We start from the raw sequence: 9,538 nt of genomic DNA, 5'->3' as shown, positions 1-9,538 counted from the left end.
AAAAAAGTAGGTAGTGTTATTGATGCTAAAAAAAAAAAAGTTTTCAACTTTTGAAGGGACAATTCCCATACTCTTTCCATGAAGCTCGTAAATGATAAAAGAAGTAAATGTGTGTATGATGTTACCATATACATGTGGTAGTGATGTGTGTGAACACACTTAGGACCGCCGGGGCATTTTTTCCCTCTTTAGGAGGTTTCCTCCCCATGCATTGTATCTACACCCATCATTCTAGGGCTGTCCATCTCTCCATTGCACACACTCTATTGTGTGCCTTGATCTTCCTTCATCTTCTGCAAGATGTGTGTGTTCTCCTGCAACCCTAATTCCAACAATTGGTATCAGAGGAGGTTAAGTCCTCTCGGGCTTAGCCGCCAGTAGCTCCAGCACATGCCTGCTCACTTTCTTCTATTTTAGTGAGCTCTGGCGAGCGTTTGCAGGTCTACAAAACTTTCGAGTAAGCTCAAAGAGCTTAGTCTGCTTAGATTTCTGATTCGAGCTCATTTCGGCCTCCGTTTTCACTACAGGCAGTATTGTACATGCTATTTCGTCATTTTGTGTAGAATTTTTGTCAAGTGCCACAGGTCCCTTACAATACTCTATGGTTTGCGTTATATATCGTGTGTTGTTCCCACTTTGTTTCTCCTCTTTTCGGGCAGTTTTCACATCAGGTGCATCATTTATCATGGCTGACAACAACACAGATGTGTTCAAGATGTTTGCTACTGAGGATAGATTGGATGGAGACAATTACCCTATGTGGGCTTATATGATGCAACATGTTCTTGTGTTGAAGGGTGTCTGGAATATTGTGCAAGGCATTGATGTATGTCCTTGTTCTAAGGATGTAGGCAACGTTGAGGATGTTGCAGGTCTTGCTGCAAGGATTGCTGCTGTTAGAATTGTTTTGCCTATAGATGAGCAAGCTCATTGGGATGTAAAAGCTGCACATGCTCATGCATTGAATGCATTGTCTGTAAGGTGCACTCTGACTCCCCCACATTTGTTCGAAGAAATTTGCCAAACAGGCTTGGGATATTCTAGCTAGTCTTTATGCAAGTCGCAATGAGGCTAAAATTGCATTGCTGTGTAAAGAGATGGAATTGAAGATTATGCATGAGGAAGATGATATGGACACTTTCCTTGTTGGTGTCAAGGATATCATTGAGAAACTTATTTTTGCAGGTGAAGTCATTTCAAATAGTTCCCTTGTGCAAACTGTTCTTGATGCCTTGCCAGATTCTTACCAAACTTTTGCTAGTACTTAGAGACTTATGACCCAAGGAAATCTTGAAGTTGTCAAGTTTGATGCATTATGCACATTGCTATTGTAAGAGTCGCTTTCCAAAGAAAATAGGACAAGACATCGTGCAATTGAACAGGCCTTTATTGTTGCTCAAAGAAAAGGTGGTAACAACAATGCAACCACTTTTTATGTTTCTTCTGCGAGTGGGAAATCACATGTTCCTAATGCTTCTACTGGCAGCAATTTGTCTGGAAATTCTGGTGATAAGGGCAAAAAGAAGATGCATTTCCATTACTGTAAAGCTAATGATCACTTGATCAAGCAGTGTCCTAAGTTGAAGGTCAAAGAGGCAGAAGAAAGAGGGTGGTTCCATTGCAAATGCTGGTTCCACTACAAATGTAGATGTTGTTGAGTCTTCTATGAAAGGAGACTATGATGTAGAATGGGCTTTTAGTGCAGTGTACCTATAATCTTGTTGTCCATGATGCATGCATGTCAATCGTTGCATGAATGGGCTTTTAGTGCAGTGTACCTATAATCTTGTTGTCCATGATGCATGTATGTCAATCGCTGCAGATTCACATGTGTGGTATTTTGACAGTGGTGCTACAAAGCACATTACCTCACATCATGATTTGTTCACCTCTCTTCAGTCTGTCCCTCATGGGAATTCAGTTACTTATGCCAAAAATGCCTTGTATCCGGTTTAGGGAGTTGGAAAGAATGTGCTTACTACTGCAAATGGCAGTTCCTTCACACTTGTTGATGCACTTTATGTACCTAGGATCAAGAAGAGTCTTTTGTATGTATCTACACTTGCTAGACTTGGTCTTGTAGTCAAATTTGTGGAGACAGATGTACAGTACATGATCTCACTTTCAGTGATGGCATTGTTGCATTTGATATTTTATACCGTGGGCTGTATACGCTTACTTTGTATCACAAGTGTGGGCAAAATTTTGCAAATGCAGTTTTGGATTCAAAGGCTATTTCAGATGCAAAACTTTGGCATGCACGTTTTGGTCATCTAAATTTTGCCAGTTTGTGCATTTGCAAAAAACTGATATGGCTACTTCTTTGCAACCTCTTGAAGCACTTGCCAAACATGTTTGTGAAGGTTGTATTTTGGGTAAGATGCAGCGTTCAAAGTTTCCAAAGGATGGTTCAGTTAGGGCCAGTTCCAGCTTGTGCATAGTTATCTTTCTGGGCCCATGCAAACTCCATCCTTGGACAATTACCTTTACTTCGTGACTTTCATTGATGATTACTCCAGGCATGCATGGGTATATCGCTTAAAATGAAGTCCAAAGTTTTTATGTGCTTCAAACAATCTCTGGCTATGGATGAAAAATGTCTCAAACTGTACTATGAGCACCCTCCATTCCGATCGAGGGGGGGATTAAATGTCTCATGAATTTAATGCATTTCGAGCTAGTTGTGGTATAAAACACCAATGTGTAGTGCCTCATACGCCTCAACAAAACGGTGTTGCTGAGAGGAAAAACAAGTCACTTACGAAAATGGCATGATGTATGGTCAAAAGTCAAGCTTTGCCACATTCGTTTTGGCTTGAGGCCATCATTGTGCCACTTATGTACTAAACTGGTGTCCTACAAAAGCTTTGCAGTCTATTACTCCATACGAAGCATGGCATGATAGAAAGCTTTCTATTGAGCACATGCGTATTTTGGATGTTTGGCATATGCTTTGCTGCCACAAACACAACACAAAAAATTGGATGATAAGGTTGTCAAATGTATTTTTGTTGGTTATAGTGCTCAAAGCAAAGGTTACGGGTTGTATCATCCACAAAAAAAGTGTATTTTGATTTCACACGATGTTGTGTTTGTGGAAGATTCTATACAGCCCTTGCTATCATGTACTAGAGACAATAATGTTAGCTTATAGGACATTTATGACACTTTGTTGCATCTTTTTAGTGGTGGAAGTTGGAATGTAAATTCCAATGAGGCAAATGCATAGCCTATGGGGGTTTCTGAAAATGTTATAGATCATCCTATTATTGATACAGATGTACATGATGTACTTGATGAGGAAAGGGCTGAAAATGAGTAGGCTAGAGGTATGCCAAAATGGCTGGTGCATACATTGCGTGATAATAAATTGGATGCACCTTTGTCTAGTCGCACTCGTTCAGGCTCTCACCATGCATCTTATGCATCAGATTGTTATGCTTTGGCTGTGTCTCACTTACATGATTTTGAGGAACCTCTGATGAAGCATATAATCTATAAAATTGGATGGCTGCCATGCAATCAGAATATGATGCACTTCTAGAAAATGACACATGGACTTTATGTGACTCGCCTCCTGGCAAAAAGGCCATCAAAATGAAGTGGGTTTACAAGTTGAAACGCAAGCCGAATGGTGAGATTGATCGCTATAAGGCTTGACTTGTTGCAAAGGGTTATGCATAGAAAAAAGGCATAGATTATGAAGAGACTTTTGCTCCCACTTGTCATATGACTACTGTGTGTTTTCTATGTGCATTGGCAACTCATTTTGGTTGGGATGTACATCAATCAGACATTATTACTACTTTCTTGAATAGTGAGATATTTGAGGAAGTTTATATAACGCAGCCTCGCGATTTTGTCAAGAAAGAACAAGAGGATAAGGTGTGCAAATGTAGCAAACCTTTGTATGGGTTGAAGCAATCTCCTCGTGCTTGGTATGAGGAGGCTAATGTGGCATTTTGAAGTTCAAATTGCATTAAGGAAGAATGAAGTTTCTCTTTGCACAAATAACATGGCACTAATGGTTTTGGATGTTGTTGTGTTTGTTGAAAGCATGCCTTTAAAAATTGAAGCCAAAGCACACAATGTTCTTGAAGAAGTATATGTTGAAGCAAAGAAGTTTTTGTTGAATCATGTTGATACTTGTTTGCCAAACAATGAAGCTTATTTTGGAGTCATTGGTTCGAAGAGGGAATCTACTCAATGGAGTGGAGATTTTCTCATTACTTTATGGTTCTACATGTTTGTTTTGTATGATCTTGCTTGGATGTATCTTTACATGATGGGTTCCCAACCCTGGCATGTTGGAAAGGCACACTATACCTGGTTCGGTGATTGTAATGCAATGGATAGCTTTAAGAAGTGTATTTGTGCACCTTGGATTAAGTTCTAGGAACCATACTTTTCATTTTCTAAATGCTTGCGGGGAAAGGGTGGTGTCTCATGGTGTATCATGTTGTATATGTGTAACTTGGAGTCACTGCACTTTGCATCATGGTATTCTATGAGCACTGAGTTTTTGGAAAAAGGATTTTGGTGGGATTCAAATTTTGAGAAAATTCTCCCACCGAGTGCGCCAGATGTTGAACCGTAAATATATATAGTGCACTAATCCCTAAGCCTTTAACTAGGGTTTTGGGGGAGCATTCTAGGAGGAGGCACCAAGGGCATGGGGAAGTTATAAAAGGAGCCTTTTATGTTTTAATCGGGGGATCTCAATGAATGAGTGAAATATTGTGCCCTACTCTTGTCTCTTCTCTCTCTCTCTCTCTCTCTCTCTCTTCATCTCTCGCATGCGGCTCTCTAACCACCACCTTTATCTCTCACCTCTATAGTGATGTTGATTCATCAATATTTATGCCAGGGATAGAGATTTCTAGCTAGTTGATGCACTTAGGATCTACTAAAAAATACATGCTACCAAACAATTATGGATTCCGTATGTTTCTTTATTTTGGTGGAAACCTTCATACATGTGGATAAATGGGATATTGTGGAGATATGATCAGCCTACTATTGGAGTGATTGATTAGCGAAGACATGTGGTATGCTATATGGGTAGTTGATACCATATGATTTAGTAGGATATGGTTATGTGCATGGTCTTGGGCGGCAAGCTTATATGCTGTTTGATCCAAGTGGGTACTGTGATGCTTATGTTTTGAGGCACGTCTTCTTCATGTGTTATCAAATAAGGAATTTATGGGTTATTGGATGCTTATGCTCTATTGACATAAGATTTTTGATCTTTCCTTATGATCTTGAAGGGATTTCTATTTGTATGAAGCCAAAGGATTTGTGCTTACTGACAACATGTATTGGGGGGGGGGGGGGGGGGGGGGGGGTTTAGTGATTGGGTGTTTAAAGATCTTGTGCAAAGAGATTTTAATGCTATTGGTACATGTCAAAGGATGTACAAGCTCAAAAGGGGTAAACGTCGTGCCGTTTTAAAAGCATAGTGAGAAGACTAGTCATCAAAATCACTTTCTCTAGAGTGTTTCAAAGTGCCTCAAAGTACTTGGAGTGCTTCATAACATCAAAGTGTTGTAAAGTACTACAATGTGCTTCAAAGTACTTAAGAGTACTTCCAAGTGCCTGAGATTTCTTGCTATTACTTCACCTATGGGCATTTCTAGGCTCTCTACACCACTTTGAAGGGCTGCAAGTACTCCAAAGTGCTTCAAAATGCTTCCAAATGCATAAGATTACTTGAAAATTCTTCTTCTTTAAAGTATCTTCAAGCACTTGAAACCACTTTGAAGTACTAGAAAGCATTCCCTGGCACTTCAAAACACTCCAAAGTGCTTGAAAGTTTTTGAAAGTGCTTCATTGTGCTTCCAAGTGCTCTAGATAGTGCTCGAAAGTGATAATGCCTGATAAACCTTCAAGCGTCATGGTTGGTTGTACAATTTTTAATTTTATTTTGTTTTTCATTTTGCATAGACATCAGTTTAGGATATGGAGAGGATGGTACGTGAGGTTAGAAGGAAAGCCTCCTTCATGAAGGATTCTTGCAAATTCCTAAAGAGAGAGAGCAGGGCCCTTCTAGTGCCTACTCCCCTTTCAAGTCTGCCTCAAGTGCTGAAACTGTTATAATTGGTGGAAATTGTGTGGCTTTTGGACAAGTATTATCGGGAAAACATGTGTCCGGGGTTTTTTATTTGCCATGTGTCCACAAGCACCATCTCTTATTATTTTCTGTTGCTTGTGCGATTGAGCCCAAGTGCGTTGTACTGGAATGTCTATCGGAGATACTTGTTATAGCAAGATGCTGGTCCCTTGGGAATATGTATGAGGAGCCTATACATATAGGTAAGCTGACAATTTCATAGAGCAGGAATCATGCTACTTTGTTATGTATATTAATGTGGCTATGTTTCGATGAGCCAATGGACAAGGTATGTGACCTAGGTGCTTCCACATTGTTCATGGACGATATGGACGAGCCCTTCAACTTCGACTCCATGGTGAGGAAGTATAAGAACTTTGACGGAGAGATGCTCAAGGAGACACCTTTTTTTGCAAGCAATGAAGGTATTGTTGGTTTTTTCTACTTATTATCCTCCTAGTTTCTCTAGTTCATGGTCAGAGTGTTCATTACCTTACTATTGCAAACTTACATTACCTTACCTCCTATCCTCCTAACTTGCCTTACTGTTGCAAACCCAAGTACTGATATTGTTAAGGACGACTAAGATGCTGAGTTGTTGGATCCAAAAATGGATGCAACCCTGCGAAAAGAAAAAAGCAGGTGGAGGAAGGGCTAGCCCGCATCCCCAAAAAATATATTACCATACTTCCCGCCCAAAACCAGAGCATGCAAGAAGCTTTAGCTTCTTGCATCTTTGTATTTTTTTTTCATGCTATCGTACTATCTCTCGACATTATAATATATTAGTGTTTTCTCTCAGATTTTGTTCATGTGTTCTATAGTTAAAATTCATGGCATGGGCTCAAAATACCCACCACCCATTGATGAGGTACAACAGATTGATCGCAAAAGCTCCTCCTTGCATCATCAGCCGCTTCAATCTCAATAGGGATTTTGTAGTCATTATTGACTTCAAAAATGTACTTGCATATGTGCATGATAAGCACACAACAACGGTGCCCTCGGATGTATCAACGATGTACTATGCCAAAATAACAAGGGATGAGAACATTACCTACTACTTATGACAGGACGTAGAGATTTTCTTACTTGCACTGAGTCTGGTAGCAGAGGTGTTTATGTGGACCTCTAGCACACAATGAAAGTTGGAACACGCTATTAACAAGTGCTTGACTCAGGCCAAGTGTTGCTAGAGAAACTGGCTCTGCCAGAACAGGTGCCATGTTAGTAGTTGGGTTTTTGAGAACCCTTCGAAGCCAATGCTCTTTAAAAATCTAGAAACTTTTTGGTATCTTTTCCCTGAGTTCAATAAGCCAAACACATTAGTGCTAGTTGACTCCTTGTATAAGATGTACTTCAATGATCCTTCTTGTTATGTGATTCTTCCTGGGTTGGAGCAGCAAAATGAGAGGCAGTGGGAACATTTCCTGAAACATGATGTAGCCGAATCTGTGTTACAATGGGTTGAGAGTGCTGACATAGCAAAATCCATTAGTGAGTGTCCATTTGATGCAAAAAAGGAGGCTCTTGCTTAATGGAATTGGGATATTTTGCATTATAAGGTATGGTCCCAATATGAAATTACCTCTTCGTCCCTCCCAAAAGTGCCCCCCGACCATACTGCAAAATCCCCATACAAGCATCCAAAGATGGAAAAATTTCCATAGCCTTTATATGCTAACATCAGTTTATACCAAATATAATGAATATAGACTTATACAAGAATGCTTTCGTGTTGGTGTCTACTTTATTCTTATCTTGAGTGTGCTATAAAGTGCTAGTCAAGTAATGTGAAGGTACTCGTTTATCAAATAGAACATGCTGATAAGTGCTAGAGTGTGTTTGTAATTAGTGCTGATAAATGTTGTCAAGTGGTGCTAAGTGGAGGTAAAGTACTAGAAATGTGCTGTCAAGTAAAGCTTATTGGTGGTGAAGTGCTGGAAAGTGTTATCAAGGAGTGCTGTGTTTTGGTGAAGTGGGAAAAAAGTAGTGCTCAATGGTGGTGAGGTCCTATAAAGTGCTATCAAGTGGTGCTAATTGGTGGTAAAGTGCTAGAAATGTGCTTTCAAGTGGTGTTAAGTGGTGGTAAAGTGCTGAAAGTGTGCTTATTGGTAGTGAAGTTTTGAAGTGCTAGGAGTGTTTTGTTTTGGTGAAGTGAAGGAAAAAAGTAGTGCTCAATGGTGGTGAGGTCCAGTAAAGTGTTTTCAAGTGGTGATTTTGTGGTGGTAAAGTGCTAGAAATGTGCTCTCAAGTAGTGCGTATTGGTGGTGAAGTGTAGAAAAGTGCTATCAAGGAGTGCTATGTTTTGGTGAAGTGCTGGAAAAGTAGTGCTCAGTGGTGGTGAGGTCATGTAAAGTGCTATCAAGTGGTGATTTTGTGGTGGTGATGTCCTTGAAATATGATGTCACTTGGTTAAATTACTCCTATTGCTTGAGTACAAACTGTGTGCATACTTTGATTGATCACATACATATAACTTACAAGTTCTTCTCTGGGGGCATGCTATTATAGATTTGTTCAAATACATCATTTGACATATCATATACATTAGGCTCACCCTTCCCTCGGGTACATTTGAAACCTAATGCATTGCACCAAATGGAAGTAGATAAGAGCAGTGGGCTTGGTGTCCAAAAGGACATAGGTATCATCTCGCCCATTTAACTTGTCATAGAATAGTCCCTCAATGACAAATGAATTTTTCTTAATATGGTTGTGTCATTCATCCCTTTCGGAGTTTATGGCGAAGTGCTTTGTCTTAGTCCATTTGAGGATGTAGAAGTCTGTGGATGGCTCCTCTGCAGTCACTGCAAAGTTTTGGCCAACCATCAAGGCATCACTCAGTTTGTCATGGTGGCCAGCGTATATGGGGGCATATTCATCCTCATCCTCACTTGACCATCCCTTTCATCCCCAACTATCAGCTGTATTTGCAATTACTTCCACCCCTCCACATGCTCTTTGTTCGTGCATCTCCTCCATTGACCTTTGATGCACACATGGCAAAAGCAAGGCAATACTCTACGCCTTAGCTCATGCATATCTGTTTAAATGTAGCCCTTAACACAGTGAAAGGATCAAGACCCTTTGATGTGCATGCAATCCCACACTCTATCTCTGTCGACATCACAAAGCTTGACCTCCCAAAGTAAACAATTGACTTTCTTTCCTGTCTGTGGACATTCTTTTTTGAGGGTTGCATTGAGGAATGCAATAACGCTTGAAGCGTTATGAAGCACCCATCTGTCATATTTCAACTGCTTATGTGTGAGAGCTCTTTTGAGCACTGCACCAGCCCCATCGTGTTCACCCTTCTCATGGTCAGAAGCAAAGAAATTGTGCATCATCTCGACACCGATCATATTGAAGAATCGGGCTACAAAATAGAATGGCCACCTTGCTTTGAATTGTGAAGCATCACCA

Source organism: Adiantum capillus-veneris, chromosome 5, assembly GCF_014529385.1.
Source record: "Adiantum capillus-veneris isolate H3 chromosome 5, ASM1452938v2, whole genome shotgun sequence".
In the NCBI taxonomy this organism is placed as follows: Eukaryota; Viridiplantae; Streptophyta; class Polypodiopsida; order Polypodiales; family Pteridaceae; genus Adiantum; species Adiantum capillus-veneris.
This window is presented reverse-complemented; position numbering follows the sequence as displayed.